The 22431-nt window shown below is 41.4% G+C and overlaps 1 protein-coding gene across 1 annotated transcript in view; it reads right to left on the bottom strand.

The window, feature by feature from the left end:
- ZNF366 (zinc finger protein 366) overlaps positions 1–15232 on the bottom strand; it is a 114582-nt gene extending 99350 nt beyond the window's left edge. The window contains exon 1 of the mRNA XM_069084974.1: positions 14890–15232. The gene's annotated coding sequence lies outside the window, so the exon portion shown is untranslated. The remainder of the gene's footprint in view (positions 1–14889) is intronic.
- Between the last annotated feature and the right edge of the window lie 7199 nt (positions 15233–22431).

The following is a 22431-nucleotide window of genomic DNA, read 5'->3' as shown; positions in this document are numbered from 1 at the left end:
TAAATATATATAAAATACAAGCATATTTTCCTATCTCCTTAAAAACATGTATTTAGTATACACATATATATAAGTATGCATATATAATATAAACATATTTCCCATCAACTTAAAATGTAGTTAATATATGTATATATATGTATATTACAAACATAGTTTCCTATCAGCTTAAAAAAAATTATAGTTAGGAAGATAAATCTCCTCAGGAAAGATATTGCTGTCCAAAGCCAAACAGAAGCAATGCAGGGATTAGCTAGCCTTCTTTTCTATAGCCTAGGTAATTCAGAGGAAGGAGAGATGGAGAGATTGGGAGAGAAAGGTTTTACAGAAATAAAGGGCCAGTACTTTATTAGGTTAAAACAGGGAACTGAATTTCTCTGATTTGGAGGGCAAAGAAATTCACTACTTTCTGCTTGGTGCTCTGTCCTCCTAATTCTTCTGATGAACGATTTGTCCATAATTAAATACCCTTTCAATCAGTACATTTTAAATGGAAGTGAGGTACCAACTCTTCTCCGCTTGCTGGCTGCAAGGTCCAGGGGGAGTCCAAAGGAGCTGACAGCCAGAGATTTTTAATGACTGGATGAGCCTAGACATGTGTAGGTTGGGAACACATACCAAGTGGGATTTCACACTTCAGAGTGAAGTATTGTTAAAACTGATCCTTTTCTCTCTTTAAGAAAAAAAAAAATCTGTTTTTTCCCTCCTCCTAAATCCCACGTTTGACCTCTAGACAAGGCTGCAAAGACAAGATAAGAGCTCCCCATCAACAGCCCAGGTCTTCTGGCCTCGGGACGGTGTTGGTGAGGGGAGGTAGGGGATGTACTTGGTTTTTAAGGGAGTCAGTATCTTAGTGTCAGGCCACAGACGCTGCAGATGGCCTGCAGTTTGTGAGGCAGCCTTGCAAGAAAGCTAAGAGAAAATCCCAGCTTCTTACTGTTTATGTCCCTGGAGGCCTTTCTCCCTCTCCAAATCCCACCTCTAATGTTTATTACTTGCATGGCTTGGGCAAGTCATTTAACCATTTTAGGCCTGTCTCCTGCATCTATAAAAATGAAGGCATTAGAATAGCTGGGTTGTGAGGTCCCTTTCAGACACCAGGCAAGCAAACCTCATCAGGAAGATTCTTTCTTTGTCCATCTCATAAAAAGGCTTTTATGGACCAGGAATCATAGACCTCAGTCGTGACCTGATCACAATTTATAGAACTGTCTATCCCCTCATTCATTCAAAAACCTCTTATTAAATACCATGTGCCAGGCCCTGGAGATGCAGAAACAGAAATAAAACAGCCTTATTCCCAAGGAGCTCTCATTTTATAGGGGCAAACAACACATGTAAGTGAATTGGATTTAAGTGAGGAAGGGCTGTGCAAGGTCACCAGCCTCACTTTCTCCCCAGAGCCACCTGGGTCCAGTGGCAAGATATAGATCAGGACAACTGGAGATGGCCCTGGATGCAGTGAGAGCCTTTTTTAATTTTTTTTTGCTTTTTTTTTTTTTGGAGGGCAATTGGGGTTAAGCAACTTGCCCAAGGTCACACAGCTAGTTTTTGTGTTAAGTGTCTGAGGCCAGATTTGAACTCAGGTCCTCCTGACTCCAGGGCCAGTGATTCACTGTGCCACCTAGCCGCCCTAGTTTACTTTACTTGTATAAAGTACAAGTAAATAAATGAAAAGTGATTTTTTTTCTCTATTATCTTTTTATTTATTTTGTTAAATATTTCCAAATTACATTTATTTTTTTATTCATTAAAAATTTTTTGAGTTCTAAATTTTCTTCCTTTTCACCTCTCCCCCTTCCTTGAGAAGACAAGCAATTTGATATTGATTATACATGTACAGTCATGCAAAACACATTTCCATATTAGCCATGTTGCAAAAGAAAATGCCACAAAAAATCTCCCAGAAAAATGAAGAGGGTGAAAAATAGTATGCTTTGATCTGCATTAGATTCCATCAGTTCTTTCTCTGGAAGTGGGTAGCATTTTTCGTCATAGGTCTTTTGGAATTGTCTTGGATCATTGTCTTGATCAGAATAGCTAAGCCTTTCAGAGATGATCATTGTACAATATTGCTGTTACTGTGTACAATGGTCTTCTGGTTCTGCTCTCTTCACTTTGCATCAGTTCATATAAATCAAAAAGTGAGTTTTAGGGGAGCGCTAGCAACTGGAGAAATCTAGAGAGGCCTCTAGAACTGGGCTTTGAAAGAGTCTAGAGATTCTATGAGGCCAAGGTGAGGAGGGAGAGCATTCCAGAAATGGAAGACAGCCTTTGCAAAGACACTGAGGCAGGAGATGAGGAGATAAATGGTCCTATAAGGGAGACATCAAATAGAACACGTGAAGGGGAAGCATGAGTAGTGAGCCTGGAAACATGTGCTGGGGATGGATGGTGAAGGGCTTTCCAGTGTGGTCCAGCTATCTTTAGAATGCAAGTGCCTGAAGGCCAGGGACCTCACCTTGCTATGTTTGGTACAAATCCTAGTACACTGAGATTGTAAGGATTTTCTATGATCAGGATCATGGAATCCTAGAATTATAATCATAGAATCAGAATTGGAGTGGATCTCAAAAGACATCTCTATACAACTTCACTTGGTGATCCCATGTTTTCAAATACCATTGCTAGGCTGATGATTTTCAAATCTACTTTGTTGTCGTTCAGTTATGTCCAACTCTTCATGTCCCTATTTGGGATTTTCTTGTTACTTGCCATTTCCTTCTCTCCCTCATTTTACAAATGAGAAAACCAAGGTAAATAGGGTTAAGTGACTTGCCAAGGGTCACACAGTTGGTAAGTGTTTAAGGTCAGATTTGAACTCATGCAGCTCTTTAATCCAGACTCTGGCCTCCTCTGGCTATTCCACAAACAAGACACTCCATCTCTCCCCTCCAGGCATTTTCTCTGGCTGTCCCCCCCATGCCTGGAATGCTCTCCCTTCCCATCTCCACTTTCTGACTTCCCTGACTTCCCTTTGGGTCCCACCCAAAATCCTCCCTTTTACAAGAAGCCTTTCACAACCCCTCTTAATCCTCGTGCCTTCCTTCTGTTAGTTATTTCCATTTTATCCTGCATGTTGTCTCCTTTATTAGATTGTAAGCTCTTTGAGGGCAGGGATTGTCTTTCGCCTCTTTTCATATCCCCAGGGTTTAGCACAGTGCCTGGCACACAGTAGACGCTCAATAAATGTTGTTTGATTGATTTAATACAACTTGTCCCTGATCAAGAGTCCGTCTTATACTCAAATTGTACCCTCACCTACATTTTTTCTTCCCTGAGATGAGTATCCCCACTTCCTCCAAACAGGCTGATGTGGCAGCATCTTGAAATATTCCATTATCTTGTTTGCTGTCTCTAGATACTCTCAGTTCTATCAATGTTCTTCCTAAAGAACTCCTTGTCTAGGGAACAGTGATCAAATCAATGTTATCTTCCTAGAAAGATCAAATTAATCAATTTTTCTGTGGCTTCCCTTCCCCTTCCTCTGATCTCCCAGTTTGAATCACCACTCCCTGGTCACTACTCCCTTACATTGTCTTCTCTTAATAGGATGAAAACTCCTTTAATTCAGCTTAATGAAAAAGTAAACTTAATGTAAATTCTCTTCTTTTTCTATCCATTTCTCTAGAACTTAGCACGGTACTTTGAACAGAGTAAGCACTTAATAAAGGTGTATTCATTCATTCCTGAACTGTGCTACCAAAAACTGAACACATACTTTGGGCGGCTCTGAGGGAGAACAGAGTGGAATAGGGAGATAGCCTCCCTAGCCCTCTGCACTATGGTTCCCTCTTCATTTTGTCTAAAATTTCATTAGCTTGTCTGCCATTCCCCACTATTGGCTCATACTGAGCTTGAAGTCTGTTAAAATTACTGATCTTCTCCAGATAGACCACCATTTAGCCATGCCTCTCCCATCCTATATTAGTGATGTTAATTTTTTATTCCAAATTTAATCCCAAAACTTAATCCCAGTCCCTTGCATGGATGCATATTAAATTTCATTTCATGAGAGCTGACTATTTCTCTTCTTAATTTCTTATCAGGCTGCAATCCGGGCTTCTCCATCAGAAAAAAGCTCTTCACCCAGGAAGATCACTGCAGTCCTGGGATTCCTACCTGGGAAACTCCCTCTGCCCCTTCCTCTGAATGGATGGTTCTTCTGAACCTCCATTGAAGCAGAGTGTCCAGGCCAGACATCTCTCTTCCTTTTTATCAGGCTGCTACACTATGCACTTCTCAGGTACCTTATCTTTCCTTTTCCACTCTTTGGCTTCCTTTTATGTGTTATATTCCCTTCCGAGAATGTGTTATATTCCCTTAAGTGCTGTGAGGGTCTTTCTTGTTGGTTGCAATTATAGTCCCAGCATTCAGCACAATGCCTGGTGTGGATCAGACTGTCCATGGGATTTTCTTGGCAAAAATACTGGAGTGGTTGGCCATTTTCTTTTCCAGTGGATTAAGGCAAACAGAGGTTAAATGACTTGGTCAGGGTCATACTGTGTGGTCAGGGACACACACAGTGTCTGAGGTAGGATTTGAACTCAGGTCTTCCTGAATCTAGGCCCAGAGCTCTATCCACTGAATGGTGGATAGCTGCCTTAGTGTTTAGTAGTAAGCACTTAATATTATCTGATATACTAACCAAACATTTGAGCCTCTCGAGATCATTTTGGATAATGACTCTTTCATGTAGGATTGTCAACTCTTCCTTCTTCCCAGCTTTCTGTCATTTGCAAATTGAAGAAGCATGGTTTCTGGTGCCTTCATCCAAGTCAATTATAGTATTAAACAGCACAGGACCAAGCATAGACCTTTGGGGCCTTTTATCACAGAACTCTGTCCAAGATGACATTGAACCATTCAAGATTACTTGTCTAACATACAGCTCCCCATCTTGTCTGTAAAGCAATGTTGTTATGCAGTTGTTTCAGTCATGACCAGCTCTTGCCATTTCCTTCTTCAGCTAATTTTATAGATGAGAAAACTGAGACAAACAGGGTTAAATGACTTGCCCAGGGTCACACAGCTCAGAAGTGTCTGAGACTAGATTTGAACTCAGGAAGATGTCTTCCTGACTCCAAGCCTGGCAATCTATCCACTGTACCATCTAGCTGTCATCCCCATAGACATTATCAAATGCTTTGTTAAAAACTAGGAGTATGTGTGTGTGTGTGTGTGTGTGTGTGTGTGTGTGTGTGTGTGTAGGAGGAAGGGGGAGGGACATAGCAAATTCTTCATTTCTTGTAAACTACATAAAAAACCCCTGTAATTCTGTCAATAAAGGGCATGAGCTTAGTTTGTCATGACTTGTTAATTTTGATGAAGGTGTGCTGACTCTTTATGGCTTCCTTTTCTAGGTGGTTACTATCCATTCTTTTAATAATACATTTGAGAAGTTTGCCAAGAATCAAAGTCAAACTCATTGGCCTATTATAGTGTAATGACTACTAGTATTTCTTTTTTTTTTTTTAAATGGCCCTTCTCCAGTTCTGCAACCTGTCTCTGGTTCTCCAGGAGCTTTCAAAGAGCACACTGATGTTTTAGGAATTTTAAGTGCCAAGTCTTTTAGTAAACTGGGATAGCATTAACCTGGGACTGGAGTCTTGAGAACTCATCAAAAGCAACTAAGTGTTTTCTTATTCTCTTACTACTGTTTGGTCCTTCCCATTGTAAAGCCTATTCACCTCTGCAGAGAAAATAGAAACAAAGTAAGATTTGGGCAGTTCTGCTTTTTCTCTACCATCCATTATCATCATCTTATCTGCCCTAAACAGTGATTCCAACCCTTATCAATACCCTTCTTTCCTTTAATAAAGCTAAAAGCACAACCATTTTTATTGCCTTTAACTTCCCTTACTAGACTCAACAGATTCTGAGCTTCAACACTCCCAACTGTTTTGAAAGGATCACATTACTCTTTTTTATTCACCTTCCATCATATGTCCTTGCTTCCCTCTTCTGTACATCTTTGTAAAATCTAAGTTGGTAAGTGAAATCAATCCCTGGTTATCCATATTCATCTTTTTAAAAGAGCGCCCATTTTTCTACCTCATCAGAATTGTTTTCCTTTGTATCTTGAGGATTTCATTCTCATTGTAATCTTGCTTTCTCTAGACAAATTTTTTTTTGGAGGGGGAAGGGCAGGGCAGTTGGGGTTAAGTAACTTGCCCAAGCTCACACAGCTAGTACATGTCAAATATCTGAGGCTGGATTTGATCTCAGGTCCTCCTGACTCTAAGGCTGGTGCTCTATTCACTGTGCCACGGGCCTCTACCTTTACTTTCTCTGAATCCTTGGAAATCTGCTTTTCTACAGTCTAAGGACCATGTCAGCCTAGACAGTTGGAAATGACTGAACAGCAGTTTATAATGGTAAGGCTTGTGCTTTAGGAAGATTATTTTGGACCAGGGACTGGAAAGAACAGAGACTAGGAGCTGAGAGAACAATTAGAAATTTATTATAATACTTCAGGCAAGACTTGATGAGGGCATGAATTATGATGATGGCCTTGTAGGTGTAGAGAGTTGCACAGATGCAAGAGATGTTGTACAGGTACAGTCAACAAGACTTGACAATTGATTGAATGTGGGCATGAAAGAGAGGGAAGAGTTGAGGATGAGTCTGGATGCCTGGAAGGACGGTGATGACCTGGACAGAAATAGGGAAGTTTGGAGGTGGGTGAGGTTTAGGGACCAAGACAATGAGATTCTTTTTTGGACATGCTGAGGCTGAAATTCTTATGGAGCATTCAGGAAGAAGCATCTCACAGATGATACAGAACTGAAACTCAGGCCACATTTAGGCAATGGATATTTGGATTCTCAACCCAGCCTCATCTTTCCCTTGCTTTTGTCCTGACTCCCATTATTTTCTCCTCATCTTTGGCTGAAGTGTCTTTATGAATTTTGTTGTATAGATTGAGTGATAAGCTCATGACCCTAAGTTTATTGTAGGAAAGAGGGCACTTCAATACATTCACCTGCAAGTCAAGGCATCACCCTCATGATGTCTTGGCCCTCTGAAAGAATGAAGGACAAACAGCAACAAGGGCTATTCCTATGATTTCATTTGTACTGTGACCCAAAGAGTCAGACACACCTGAAGGTTGGTCACAGAACATGAGATATTTGACAAAAAAAAATTAAGGACAAAAAGTCTCAAGTTAAAGAACAGCCAGCTAGGGGCGGCCAGGTGGCTCAGCAAGTAAGAATACCGGCTCCAGTGTCGGGATGATCTGGGGATCAAATCCGAGCTCAGATACTTAGTACCACACTCAGAAATAACTGGCCATGTAACCTTGAGCAAGTTACTTAACCCCAATTGCTTTAAAAAAATAAATAAATAAAAATAAAGAACAGCCAGCTGAAGTAACTACAGTAGAGCTAGGCGAAAGCATGGGGCTCTGGGCTTGTAGAGAGGCTACAAGACTCAGCTAGATCTTTTGGGATGGAGAAGATGGAGTTGTCTTTGGATGTCTATGGTAACTGACCTGAGGGAAAGGAGCTTTCCTGATGTGTGAACAAGTAAAAAGAGAGAAAAAAGTAAGGGGATCTCCCCCGCCCCTTATTAATTAGCTCCTTCTTGTAACTGACTATTCACAACCCCATTTCAGTTGTTCTTGGCAAAGATACCAGAGTAATTTATAATTTCCTTTTCCAGCTCATTTTACAAATAAGGAAACTGAGGTAAACAGGGTCAAGTGACTTGGCCAAGGACACACGGCTAGTCAGTGTCAGATGTCAGATGTCAGATTTGAACTTAGGAAGATGAATCATTCTGACTCCAGGCCTGGTGCTTCACTCACTGCATCCCCTAGCTGCCCCCAAGTTGTTTTACCAAATAGCAATTATCTTGTATTCATTGTTTGCTATTGAATTTAACTTGGCCTTACTCTTTAGCATTGACATTTAGCTCTTGGAATTTTCCATGGCAGTGGGAGGCCACCACAGCAGCCCATCACTTGCTCATTCAGGATTCTTGCTAAGTGTCTCATTTGGTCTAACACTGAATAAAGGAAAGCTCAGTGCACATAGCAAGCATGTCGTTATGTTTCCCTCTCTGAATTGACCTGGCTGCTTTTATGTAAATCAACTCATCAAGGACAAGGTGCGTGTTTTCATTTTGTTTTTTATCTTATCATGGCCTAATGTAGCACACAGTCGGCACTTAATAAATGCTTGGTAATTGACTTAGTGATTGATCCTTTAGCTTGAAGGCACTTCCCTGTTGGTTTCAAAAAAAAAAAAAAGAGGAATTCTGGGTATTTGCTACAAGGTTCCCAGGCTAACAGCCTTTCCTATAAGGATGTACAAATGAATACCTTCACCTTCCAAATACTGCTCTCCCTCCACCCTCCTCCACCCCCAATCCCTCCAGCCTCCCACCGCACAACCCAAAACAAAACAAAAAGCCCAGCAGCAACAACAGACTCTCTACTCCTTCCTCTCTCCAGGACAGTGTGACATCAGAGAATTAACACTGAACTAGGCAATCAAAGATTTGGGGTATACTTCTGGCTCAGTGGTGTGACCCAGGGACCATTACTACTCTGAGCCCCAGTTTCCTCAGTCATAGAATGGGAATAAGGAAGTTGTGATTCTAAGGTAAATTGTTATTTGTCAAGTGGGTGGTGCTTTCCAAGGATGCATTTTAATGTATAGGGACAGGTAATGTACCGGTCATTAATGTCCATTCACTGGAAAGAAGTCTACCACACAGTTTATCTGGGGTTATTTGGACCAAAAAATACCCTTCCAACATCTGACCAGTATTTTCAGTTTTCAGTTGCTTGTTCTGGTACCATGTATACACAGTCTACTCTAATCCTCAACACTGTAATAATAAGTTGGGAGGGTTAAAGCCTTTAATAACCTGGCCCCCTGCTATTCCAGCCTTCTTGAAGCTTACATCCTTCCCTCTCCCCACCACGAGCTCTCCACGTTCAGGGACTGTCTTTTGGCTGTTCCTGGAACAAGACCATCCATTCCCCCATTAGACTGCGATAAATTAAATACACAAAAAGCAAAACAAAAAGTCATAAAATTCATATACACAATCAGGAGAAATTTGGCTAACAAAGTTTTTAAATCCTACCAACAGGGTAATGAGCTCCCCACTGTTTTAATAGGAGCAGTTTCAGAGTTCCCAGGAAAGCTGACTTCCCCAAAACCATTAGAAGAGGTCACTGTACATTTACCTCAGCTCTGCCCTGCCCCACCCCCACCCCCCAATCTTTGGGCCAAAATTTAAAAGTCAGTAGAGTTAGCCCCAATCGGTTCATGTAACATGTAGAAGGAAAAAGAAATAAAAATCTTTCTCACTTGAAACTTCTAATGGCTCAAAGAAACAAAAAGAAAAGTTTATCCCTGTGGCATTGCAAACTTTGTTTTATGGATCTAAGTAATACATCTCTCTATATGCCACATTCTAAGTTTTGAGTATTCACATTGATCAGATCTCATTTTGAAAGTCTCTGTAATAACTATTCACCTTCTCCTCGCTCCTTCCTAAAGAAACATCCCAAGCTTAATTAGGATTCCATTTCAAAGTATGTTTCTATAGAAAGATATTTATATTTGAGGTTTCTTTACATTATAAAAGAGCTAGAATTCTATGTATAGCAAATGCTAATGCAATACCAAAGAAACCACAGCAAAAAGAACCTTTGAAAATCAGTCTCATAGGGGCAGCTAGATGGCGCAGTGAATAGAGCACTAGCCCTGGAGTCAGGAGGACCTGAGTTCAAATCCCGACCTCAGACATTTAACACTACGTTGTGATCTTGGGCAAGTCACTTAACCCCAATTGCCCTCCCCCCAAAAAGCAGAAAAAAAAATCAGTCACATAGAATCACAGAAAATTAGAAAAAGAAGGAGCCTTAGATGCAGAGCCATTACTAGGGTGAGATCAAAGAAATTTTGGCCAATGAGGCTGAAAGGTATAGGGTTGTAAGAGCACATAAACACCTTCAAAAAGGAGAAACAACTGAACCCAGCACCTACTTGGTCAGAAAAAGCTCTGGAAATGGGACCCAAGGTCACCTCCTCCCCAGTCCCTTTCTTCCCCAGTGGAGCCAGCCCTCTTTGCTTCTCTTGGGGTCTCTGTCTCTCCATCATGGCGTTATGTCTCATACACATTTGTTAAGTATTTACTCTGTGCCAAGAACTGCGTTAAGCCCTGGGTATACAAAGAAATGTAAAAAATCAGAAAACTCTATCCTTACTCTTACAGGATTCACATTTTAATGAGAGAGACAACAGACATATATGGATGTGCATACAAGATATATACAATGTAGATGGTAGGCACTTGGAAGGGGACAGGGAAGGGACCATCCCAGCAAGGAGTCTTTGGGCTGAGTTTTGAAGGAAGCCAGGGAAATTGGGAGGCAGTGTTGAGGGGAACATTTCAGGCGGAGTTGGAAGATGGTGAATGAAGGAGTGTTATGAATATGCTTCATGTGTGAACGTAGCAAGTGGACCAGTGGGGAAGGGTCACAGCGTTGGTGGAGGGAGTAAGGTGTAAACATACTGGAAGGGTGGGAAGGAACTGCTTTAAATGTTAAATAAAAGATTTTATATTTGATCCTGGAGGAAACAGGGAGCTACTAGAGTTTACTGAGTAGGGAAGTTACATGGCCAAATCCCAACTAGACTTGTCTTTTTAAAGACTTTTAAGTTTTGAATCAACTTTGAAGTTGATTTGAGGACACCTTTCATGCTTACCCCAGGCAGGTTTTTTGTTGCTTGCCCCAGGAGTCAGAATTGGTAGTTACTGATCTACTTTGAGAGCCTCTAGGCCAAACCTATCATTTTATAACCACAGTCTCCGAGGATCAGAGAAATTAAGTGACTTCATAGCCTCAGGAAATCTCAGAGGTGGGAGGACCTGAGCCACCATCCGTCAGAACTCATATCTGAATGAAAAATCTCCTCTAAAGCATTCTTGATATTATCCAGCCTCTGCTTATTCAAGGTCATAGTCAGTTAACTACTGATCTGGGAAAGGCACTCCGGCCCTTGCCTTGAACTCTGCTACACTTTCTGCCAAATTGGGTTGCCTTGGAAGGCACCTCTTGCCCCTTTGTATATCATAACCCAGCTTCATTTCATTCTGGCAGAGATGTGTCCAGACGAGCCACCCGATGGATCCATTCCCTTCTGTTCTATCAAAGATTTTCTGGGAAATGAAATCAGAAATGGACAAAAATCTAACCAAAATTGGAGTGGCAATTAGACCTGGTAAATAAATCTACATATGTGTTTACCAGTTCAAAGTGTAGGGGGGGAAAAGTTGAACATATTCTCCTGACCCTCCCCCAAAAAGTGGTAGCAAAAGGGGCCTGGTTTTCAGTCCTAAACTGAATTTCTCCTTGCTCATCTATGCTAGAGAGGGGGGAGGTGGTCAAAGTGGAGGGGGGAAGGAGAGAGGGAGAACTCTCAGATTATTGACAAATCATCTTCTCCGGCTGAGTCATGGAAGAGAGCTGGTGGGCTCTAGAGAAAACTGCATCCAGCTTTCTGTAGCCAGGGGAAAGGTCGCCATAGACACAGGACTGGGGAGGATGGGGAAGTGGGGGAAGGGGACAATAGGGCTCTAAAAATAGACCTGAGCAGTTTCTTTTCACATTCATCTAACTTGAAAGATTCCATCTCCAAGCTACGGTTTCTCCACCATTGATCTCTGCTGGGCATCACTGGTACAAATTATTCTGCAGTGGAAAGATTGGCTTTTCTGCAATGCTGAGAGCTAACCATCAATATTTGAAAGCCCATCTGTGATTATTCCACAAGAGTTCTGAGTACAGAAAATCTATGTTCAAATGTGTATTTAGCTGCAAAGCTATAAGAAATAATTTCGGCTCAGACAGAGGTAGAGTGTCATATTGATCAAGAATTAGGCACCCGAGGGATAGATAGGAAAACTATTGAAGGAATAGGTCTTTGCATATCAGTCCATAATCTGTGATTTCTTTTGTGTAGGATTCTTCCACCAATCAGTGTATAGTCCATCTATTACTTAGCAGATATATCTTAGAGATTTATCTAGCTGTGAATTAGAGAAAGCTTAAGTGACACACTCATGGTCACAAGGCTAATAATAAGCTCAGAGGCAAGATCTGAACCCAAGACTACCTGATTCCAAGTCCAACATCCTTATAACTTCACCACTTGGCCTCTCTGCTTTGCACACAAGAGGGACTTAATTTAATGGTTGTTAAAATAATGTAAAGACAAAACAACTTTGAAAGACTTAGGAACTCTGACCAACACAGTGACTAGCCACAATTCCAGAGGACTCATGATCAAACAAACCAGTCACCTCCAGATGAGTGCAGCCTAAGGCATACGTTTTTGGACACGGCCAGGATAGGAATTTATTTTGCTTGACTTTATAAGTTTATAACAGGCATTTTGTTTACCTTGCTTTCTCAATGAGGTACCATGGAGGTAGGATGAGAAAAAACAGATCACAGAAATAAATATAATTATTAAAATTTGTTAAATTTAATTATTGTGTACTGTAAAAAAGGAAAGGACTAGGCAAGTATTAATTTGATTTAATAATATTCAAGAACTCCTGAGTAATTCCGTACTCCAGATGAATGTATTTTCAACCCACACAAAGCTACCAACTGGACATTGTGACCTAGTTGCCAATTTGTAACATAACCACCCACAGCAAAGATGAACTAAAGCCATACTTTTTATGTATTCGGAGATTCCAGGAGAGAATTCTCCACTTTGAAGCTATGAAAGAGCTGGTGTACACCATGAAATCACATCCACACCTCCTTGATCCAATGCTCTCATTGGGTAGGGTACGGGGTCTCTAGACTACTAGAAGGCAGCAGAACAAATTAAATGGAACTATGGCCATTTTAGGTTTCCCTTTAGGTTATTGAAGAATTTTTTACTCAAGTAACCAACAGATATTTTTGTGTGACTCTCTTACCCCTGTAAATAGAAATATTCAACACGTGACCTTTTCAAAGAGAACAAAAGAACACTAGAGTATCTCAGTCTGGGGTCACAAATGGGAGCAGACAGATTCTACATTGGGTTCATCTTATTTTGGGGTCATCCAGGTGCTCTTCTGTAGGCTGCTCTCTGAATCATCAAACTCTTGCTTTTTACATTTCACTCCATCAGAAAACACAGTCATATTTTTATTTTTCAACATTTGTACTTCACATTTTCGTATTTTGACAACCAAAAGTCGAGGGGGTTGTTGTTTTCAATCCAGTGTACAGAATCAAACAAAAATGAAACCAAAAGGCCCATGTAATGGAGATCGCAGGTCAGAATTCATTCCTGGAGGTCATGATTGCTGATAGTCGCCTAGACTATCAATCTACGGTTTCTTTTCAACTTCAGATCAAGTGAGGGAGTGAAGGAGGTGGGGGGGGGGGGGTCTTTATAATACGGCTGATGGTTATTAAGCTAATTGCCATACCACCAATCTCATAGTTTTAAAGATAGAAAAGGATATGTTGGAGCACATTAATGAGTGACCACAAAATTAACTTTCATTCCAGTATTTTACAAGTAAGTCTGTTTTCTAGAGCTACCAAGGAAAGTCTACAGAGAAAAGAGAAATAAAAAAAAAAGCACAGAAGGTCTTTTCACGCAGAAGACTCCCAACAACCCACTATGACTGTAAACCACCATTTATTAAGGGTATTTAATCAGATTTCTGATGCAGGTTACATTTTTGCAGTGAAATCTTAGGATTAGATTCTTACTCTTGTCAATGAAAAACTGGATATTTGAGTCTCCTCACTAACCACAAAGCGACTTCAGTCAACAAATTTCACCAAAATCTAATATAGAAAAGACATGCATAACACCCCTTGCCTAGTGCCTTTTCCCCTGTATTGTACTGTAAGTTTCTACAAATACGTATGGTCTTTTCATGTGACCTAAATGATCTATTTTTGCTAATGTGGTCTTGGGTCCCCTGTCAGCCTGTCCTGATGGACTCTAGGTAACAATATTCTTGCTCACAAATTTCAGGTGTGACCCCTTATGAATGGTTGGTCCAAATGTCTCCTAGCTGGTTATCCTTGACTAGTGTATTGCATTCTGCTTGGTGCTTGGAAAACAACTGGCTATTTGGGCTGAGTAAAAGTATAAACATAAGCTTGAAGTATAGTCTTGGATCAAGTTATTGTTATATAAGATCAGTCCTTGTCTTCTAACCCAGTCCCAGGAAGATTTTCTCAAATGACAGCTGAGTACCTTAGAGGTTATGTCCTTTGTTGCATCCATATATATGTATGGGTCACAGGTTCAAGGTCAGTTTACACTTATGCCCCAAACACACAGTCCTCTTAACATCATGCAACCCTCTTGTCTTTCTCTTAGATTATTTACCCAGAACGGAGCTCATATATGATCATGCCTAATTTGGAGGATATCTGCTGGGGAGTAGAGAGAAGGGGAAAAGAGAAAAGGAGACAGGTATTGCCATTTCTATTGCGGTCATATCCCATAAACCCTATGGCAAATGGCAGTCCTTGGCCGATGCACCCCAACAACCAAGCTGCCTGAAGCCAGAATAAAGAGAACAAAGCTTCCAGCAGGAGAGTGTAAGAGAGCCTAGTGACTCGTGTCTTTTTATCTATGCCCAAATCCGGATTGACCACAGTGCACCTCCTTTTCCCCAGCGCAATACTCTTTTCATTGTTGCCAGATCTCAGATTCTAAACATCAGTATTGCCTTTAAAAAAAAAGTCTAACTTTAAATTCTGGGTCAACCATCCTTCATACTCTGTGAGTCAAGGATGTGGCCAGTGAGACATCTTCATCTAAAGATGCCTGGCAGAGAATCTGTGTTAGTTACATTGAAAAAGAAGCAACAGTGATTTGATGGGTAACTTACCAGCTCCTGATGTCTGAAGAGCTGCAGCACCAAGCTCTTTCTTTCTTTACCTGCTTTCTGCTCTCATGCACTCTCTCTCCCTCTCCCTCTCTCTCTCTCTTGTGTACAGATTGCAGTGAACTTACAGAAGGAGCTGGGACAGTGTTTCAAATGACTTAAGAAAGAGAACAGGAACAATTACTTCGTTCTCTTTTTCTCAGATGAGTACCTTCGGGAAGAAGGAAGGAAGGGAGGGGAGAGGGAGGAAGTCAACAACCCTTTGCTTTCCTGAAAAAAAATAAGGAAACAGAAGATAGACATCTCGTTTTCTCTTAAACAAAATGTTGGGGAGGGGGGGGGAGAGCTTGGAGAAAAAAGAAAAGAAAATCCAAAAAAGGAATACCTCCAGGGGGCTGGGAGCACCCGGCTCCTGCCTGGAGAGGCTGATTGTCCAGAGTGTTGTCCTGTCCAAACAAATGGACCTCCAGAAGGGCCTGACTCCTGAGCTCACTCGACTGGCTGCTATCTGGTTTGCAGAACCGACACAGCCAGAGGGGAACAAATCACTTCATCCTGACTCTAAGCAAGGGAAAGTTTTGTCTGTCTGACTCTGGAGAGACGGCGGCCATTGAGATATGGAAGCGGCCAGTCAGGGCAGTGATTGAACTTAAAAAAAAATTGAAAGACCAGTTTAGCATTTTGGTGGAGTTTTGCAGCCAGACTCCGGTTCTTAGAGTTCTCTTGGAAGGAGATATGGGGCTGATGCTTTGACCATTTGGGTTTATCCATTATATCAGTCCTGATTTTGATTTGACAATACATTGTCAAAGTAATTTTTCCCACTCCCCTACATGCACTCAGATCCAACAATTGGGTACCACCAAGCCTAACTGAACGTTTCACATATATCATTCCTCAAATCTTTAAGGCTTCTCAGCTTTAGGTAACTCTTAAGATATTATGAGACACTATGCTGGGCAATGAGTGGGATACAAAATTTAGATAAGATACTGATCTTGTCCTCATACAGCTTCCTAGTAGGAAGATTTCTAAACTGAATAAAATCAAATGAGCTTCCTAAGAATTGATAAGGGTACAACTTTCTAAAACCCACAGTTTCACTTGACAACCTACAAATCGGCAAAGATAGCCAAGAAAAAAAAGGGGGGAGAGAGGGAAGCAGTTAATGTTTGGGGGGGGGGGTATGAAAAAATGGTATGCTATTTTACTTACTGTTGGAAAAGCTGTGGTCAGCCCAACAATTCTGGAAACCATTTTGGAATTATTATAAGAAAGTGATAAAAATGTCCATCCTTTGGACTCAGAAGTTCCTCCCAAAGAGAGCCTATGCTAGACATGTATAAGAAAGAAAAATCTCATGTACACTAAAATATATAGCAGCATGTTGTTCCTTAGAGACAGATCTAGGAGCAAAAGAGACGTCCATTGATTAGCGAATGACTCAAAATTGTGGTACATAGATGTAATAGATTATTACTGTGCCATAAAAAGTGAATTATGAAGAAAATAGAGGAGCATGAGAAGACATATCATCATGAAGAGATGTAAAATAAAGTAAGCCGAATGGAGGGAAAGAGTACACGCGAGGACCACAACAAAGTGACCCCTGTGTAACAATGATGACCAAGCGGGACCGCGAAGACGAGATGAGAAAATGGCCCTTTCTCCCCTCTTTGCAGAGGTGGGGGGACTGTGGTCATGGGACAATGCACACACTGCCAGACTCAGTTGATATGTTACTCAATTTTGCTAATCTTGGTTTTTTTTTTTGATCTCCGTTTTTGTCTTTGTTATAAGGGATGCAGCTTTGACTAGGCGCAGGGGTGGACATTTGGATTCAGTCAAAGGGCCGCACTTGAGGACCTAAGAGAACTGAGGCCTGGAGGCCACAGGTTTCCCACCATGGACTAGGGGATGGGAAGGGATCTATTTGGAAATAAAGGTGATAGGAAATCAAAGATATCTTTAAAAAGAATCAATGAGACAGTGGCTAAGAATGGAAGGGAAGAAGATAACAGAGGAGAAAATCCATGCCTTCTGCCTTATCTATCATGTGACATTTAGGCAAGCATGGAAGCTGAACTCTGCTCAAGGGTAGCTTCCTACCAAGAAGGAACTTGTCTGAAGCTTTCCCCATTTGCTTTCCTGTGCTCTGTTATGCCCACCACTGGATCTTTCTGCCTCTTCAATCAACTGCCTCAAGGTAAATGTATCAGGTCATTTTCACCACTTAGAGGAACAAGCAGTTACACAGACCTTTGTGGTAGCAGGAGGAAAACCAGCCCTTGGGGTTACTTCCTTTATTTAGCAAAATGGGGAAAAAATTGGGTAGGGAAGTTACACCTGAAAGCAAGAATCAAGTGAGCTTAGAAGGGAACATTTGAGGAGGGAGTAAATAGCATAGAGTGTGGAGTGGAGAAGACTTGGGTTTGAATCCTTCCTCCGACAGTGCTGTGACCCTGGGGAAATCATTTCATTTCCATGAGCCTCAGTTTCCTCATTTGTAAAATGGAGGCACCAAGAGCATCCACCTGACAAGGATGTTCTGAGGATTTAAAAGAGATTATGTGTATCAAAGACTTTCTAAACCTTGAAAATCTATATAAATGTCAGCCAATGTCATTGTTGTTGTTCAGTCTCTAAAAGGAGACTGAGAAGTGGGGTCCTTGATCTGAAGTGGTTTTTTTTAAATTTTTTTTTTTTAAGCAATCGGGGTTAAGTAACTTGCTCAAGGTTACACGGCCAGTTATTTCTGGGTGTGGTGCTGAGTATCTGAGCCCAGATTTGATCCAGGTCATCCCGACACTGGAGCCGGTACTCTTACTTGCTGAGCCACCTGGCAGCCCCTAAGCAATTGGGGTTAAGTAACTTGCTCAAGGTTACACGGCCAGGTGTTTCTGGGTGGGTGCTAAGTGTCTGAGCCCAGGATTTGATCTTCAGGTCTTCTCAACACTGGAGCCGGTGCTCTTACTCGCTATGCTACCTGGCCGCCCCATCTAATGTGGTTTTTACTGCAATCCTTGGTTCTGGAAGGTAATTTCTTTGCTTCATATAACATCTCTCCCTTGGATTTGTCCAATAGTCTTTATAGTCAGCTTAATTTAATTTAATTAAAAATGTTTATTAAGTTCTTACCAGGTACAATAATATGCCATGCTAAGCACTGGGTAAGATACAGGGTAGAAAAGCATGGCTCTTGCCTTTTATATAGCTTACAATCTGGTTAAGGGATGTGATATACACAAATGACTATAAATACAAAATAATATATGATACATATTTAAAAAAGGAATGAAGTACTGTATGAGGCCTAAGGGAGAAAGGGTCATTACCAAAGGTGGGAATCAGGGAAAACTTCTTGGAGGAGGCAGCTTTGAAGTTGAGCTTTAAAGGATGGGTAAGAACTCGGCAGATGTGTGTGTGTGTGTGTGTGTGTGTGTGTGTGTGTGTGTGTGTCTGTAGGGGTCACTATGTGAAGTGTGACTACAGGACATATATGAAAAGGAGAATATGGAGGGGAGTAGTATGATAAAAGTACAATGGCCTGATGGAGGGAGCTGCTGGCACAGTGGATAGCATGCTGGGCCTAGAGTCAGGAAGACCTGAGTTCAAATTCAGACTCAGACATTCACTAGCTGTGTGACCCTGAGTAAGTCATTCAACCTTTGTGTTCTTTACTGGAGAAGGAAGTGGCAAACCATCCAGTATCTTTGCCAAGAAAATCCCATACAGGATTGCAAAGAGCTGGACACAACTGAACAACAAAGAATGATCCGAAGTTGTAGAGGGCCATGAATATTACACAAAGTAGCTGAAACTTTTCTCAGCACTAAGTAGAGAGTCACTAAAAGATTCTGAGCAGAGGAGTAGTCTGAGCAGGTCCACCAAGAAGACAAATCTTGAATTAGTAATAGTAGTTAGGATCTATATGGATCTCTCCTTAAATTTTGCAAAACATTTTACCTCTGTACAAGGATGGATTGGAGGGGAGCAGAGAATGCAAAGAAGACCCGTCAAAAGGCTATTTCAATAGCTCGTGCCAAAGGTCATGTGGGCATGTGCTTGTATGGTGGCAGAGAGGAGGGGAAGAAGAAGGTTGCCACAGTGTTGAAAGGGCAGGATTATAGGACTTGGTGACCAACCGAGAAGAGAACGGTAACGCCATGATGGCAAACAGAGAACACCAGGTGAATGATGGTACCCCTGACAGAAATAAGCTCCCATGCATTGTGTTTTTCCAAAGTAGCAAGGAGGTAGAGGGAACAGGGGGATGTTATCATCTCCATTTTCTAGGTGGAAAAAAAACAGTTGAGGCCCCAAGAGATTCAATGTTTTATTTAAGATTATAAAGCAGCTCAAGAACAAATTCAGAATTTTAACTATGGTCTTCAGACACCTACTTTACTGAGTATAATACAGAGAGCACTGCTGAGCTCAGGTTGGGAAGACTCATCTTCCAGAGTTTAAATCTGGCCTCAGATGTTTACTAGCTGTGTGACCCTGGGCAAGTCACTTGACCCTGTTTGCCTCAGATTCCTCAACTGTAAAATGAGCTGGAGAAGTAAATGACAAACTACTCCAGCATCTTTGCCAAGAAAACCCCAAGTAGGGTCATGAAAAGTCAGACAGGCCTGAAAACGACTGAACTAATTGACAACTAAGCTACCCATAATAAAAGCTAAAATAAGAAAAAAGAAAAAAGCTTTTACTACTAGCAAAGGCCCTGAATTTGGAGTTACAGGATATGAGTTCAAATTCCAACTTAGTCACTTACTGTGGCAATTTCCTCATTACAGTTTCCTCATCTGTAAAACAAGGGGGTGGAACTGTGTGAACACCAAGAACCCTTCCAACTCTGAGTCTAGAATCCCATGAGGATAAATGAGTCTCCTCAACCTTTTAAAATGAGAAATAGAGTCAAGGAAGTTACATTCCAAAAAGGAAAAGCAAGAGGTTTAAAGACTAGGGGAGAGGGAAAGGGGGAGAATGTTGGGGGAATGGAACAAGATCCAAGGTTTGCTTTTGAAATGGGACAGTGAATAGTCAGGAACCAGAGAGTGTTGGACGTCAAATTTAACATTCTGTAGATGCTAATGAGGAAGAAATGGATGAACATGAAATGCGACCAGGGGTGCCTGACAGAGGACTTCAAAGTCAGTCAGTGATCAGTAAACAAGAAATCAGGGTAGGAACTCAGGGAATGAGAAGGAACAAAATGAACTTGGCCTGCAGAGTCCTCTTGATGACAAAGCAGTTCCGAAAAGTCCCAGCCATGTCCAGAATGACTGTCAGAGCAGCAGCATTGGGCTGTTTGTATATCTTTATTCCTTTTTGTGACATTCCAGACTGGACTGACTTGAGTCATTCAACATGAAGAGCCACAGGAGTCCGGGTGGAATCCAAAGGATTTCCCTCCAAAGAACCCAGAATGTGGGGATTGTCACGTTTAGACCCTGCTGTTGTTTCCAAGCCAAATGACCACTGCAGCCTTTAAGAACCAACATTCAGGGTTACACAAAGTGCCAGAATACCTTCCCTCACCAATGTCTCTTAGAATCCCAATCTACCTCCTCCCTTAAAGCCTTTCTTGGCCTAGGCCTTCCCTTTGATAGGCCTCTCCCCCTATAACTGTTTACATATCCTGATTTTGCCTATCTGTCTACCTGATGTTTTTCCCTAAAAGAATATATATTCCCTGAAGGTAAGGACTATTTCATTTCTGTCTTTGTATCCCCGGGACCTGACAAATAATGCTTGTTGAATGGAAAGTGAGGTGGATAAAGTGCCTGGCCTAGAGTCAGGAACACTTATCTTCAGGAGTTCAAATCTGGCCTCAGACACTTCTTACTGTGTAACCCTGGACAAGTCACTTAATCCTGTTTGCCTCAGTTTCCTCATCTGTCAAATGAACTGGAAAAGGAAATAGAAAACCACTCCAGTCTCTTTGCCAAGAAAGCCACAAATGAGGTCACAAAGAATTGGACAGGACTGAAATCATTGAACAACTACTATAATATGTCCTATCCACTCCTACTGAAGGTTGGCTTTTATCATACAAACCAGGGTTGGATAACCTCCACAGAGCATGCCAGGACAATTCCCAAACCTGCCCTGTGCCAAACTATTTTGTCCAACGAGTTTATTTTGCTCTTGCAGGAGAGAGATTCAGTGAAAAGGTCTTCCCATTTCACTTCATTCTTCCAGACCTTATTCAATATTCAAAAATAATTATCTAGCATGCATAAAATCACTGCAGAAAGCCTGAAGGTAGGATGCCCAAGGCCCTGCTTTTAGGGTCACAGGGGAGATTCCTAATCAGATCATTGAATTTTACAAGGTGTAAACTTCAGCAGTCTCACATTTTATGATGATACTGATTAGAAGCGAAGGAAATGAAGATTTCCAGTCTAGACAACTAAAGGGATAGACTTGTTTAGAAACAGACTCTGCTTTGCCACTCTCTCACTTACATTTGTGTGAAATCCCAGGGAAGTTCCCTAAGGAGAAGCAGGTATCGAAGACCTTCCGTGGTAAGAGTGATTATAAAGGCAGGGGCAGGCACAAGGAGAGCCAGAGCCCCCACCACAAAGGGGGAACTAGCCCAAAGGGTCCTTCCCTCTTGTGGGAGGTGCAGAGTGTGTCAGCTGGAGCCTGGTCCAGGCCAGCCATGCCATCTGCTGCCCAGAACCACTTCAAGAACAGTACACTTGAAAAAAAAAGATGGTTAATTGATGTATTTACATAACAAGCTTTTGCAGATTATGCTCCCCACCCCCACTCCCTGATAGGTCTCTCCTAATAAAGTAAAACAATTAAGAGAAACTAACAATGCAATGACCTTATCTCAAAGTGCATGCACCATTCCATTTCTGCAGCACCTCTTTCCACAACCTCTTTATTTTTAAATTTTTTTTTTTAAGCAGTTGGGGTTAAGTAACTTGCCCAAGGTTACACGGCCAGTTTTTTTGTGTGGGTGTTAAGTATCTGAGGACGGAACTGATCCCGGGTCCTCCCCAGCTCTCTTACTTACTGCACCACCTAGCCGCCCCTATTTTTGATTTTTTTAAAAATCAACAGAAATAAAAACAAATGAACAGAAATCTATTTTCTGTCCTGACCACCCCCACCCATTGAAAAAGAGACAAAGAGGCAAAAACAAATTTCTTGTAAAAAATAGACATAGTAAATTCCCTCATTTGGGAATTGACTATTTACAAAAATATGTCTCATTCTGCACCCTCAATCCATCCCCTCTCTGTCAGGAGGTGGGTCTTATGTTCCATTATCCATCATTTGAAGTCAAGGATAGCTGTTGTATTGATCTTAGGTCTCACAGTTTTCAAAGTTGCTTGTCTTTACAATGTTATTGCTAGCCTATATAGTGTTATTTTGGTTCTCACTGTAAACTATTTGAGTTAGTTAAAACCGTGCCCAGGGCCCACCTTCACCTTAGACCCTCCTTCCACAAAGGTGGCCTATGTCTCATGCTTCTTTCTTCTCCATTTTTTGGGAGTTGGAACATTTAAGCTGTTTGTTGGATTT

The sequence above is a fragment of the Petaurus breviceps genome, unplaced genomic scaffold, assembly GCF_028583685.1.
Source record: "Petaurus breviceps papuanus isolate PSGF00001 unplaced genomic scaffold, PetGlider_PUasm1.0 175, whole genome shotgun sequence".
NCBI lineage: Eukaryota > Metazoa > Chordata > Mammalia > Diprotodontia > Petauridae > Petaurus > Petaurus breviceps.
The sequence above is the reverse complement of the archived record's forward strand: the minus strand, read 5'-3'. Positions and strand labels throughout refer to the sequence as shown.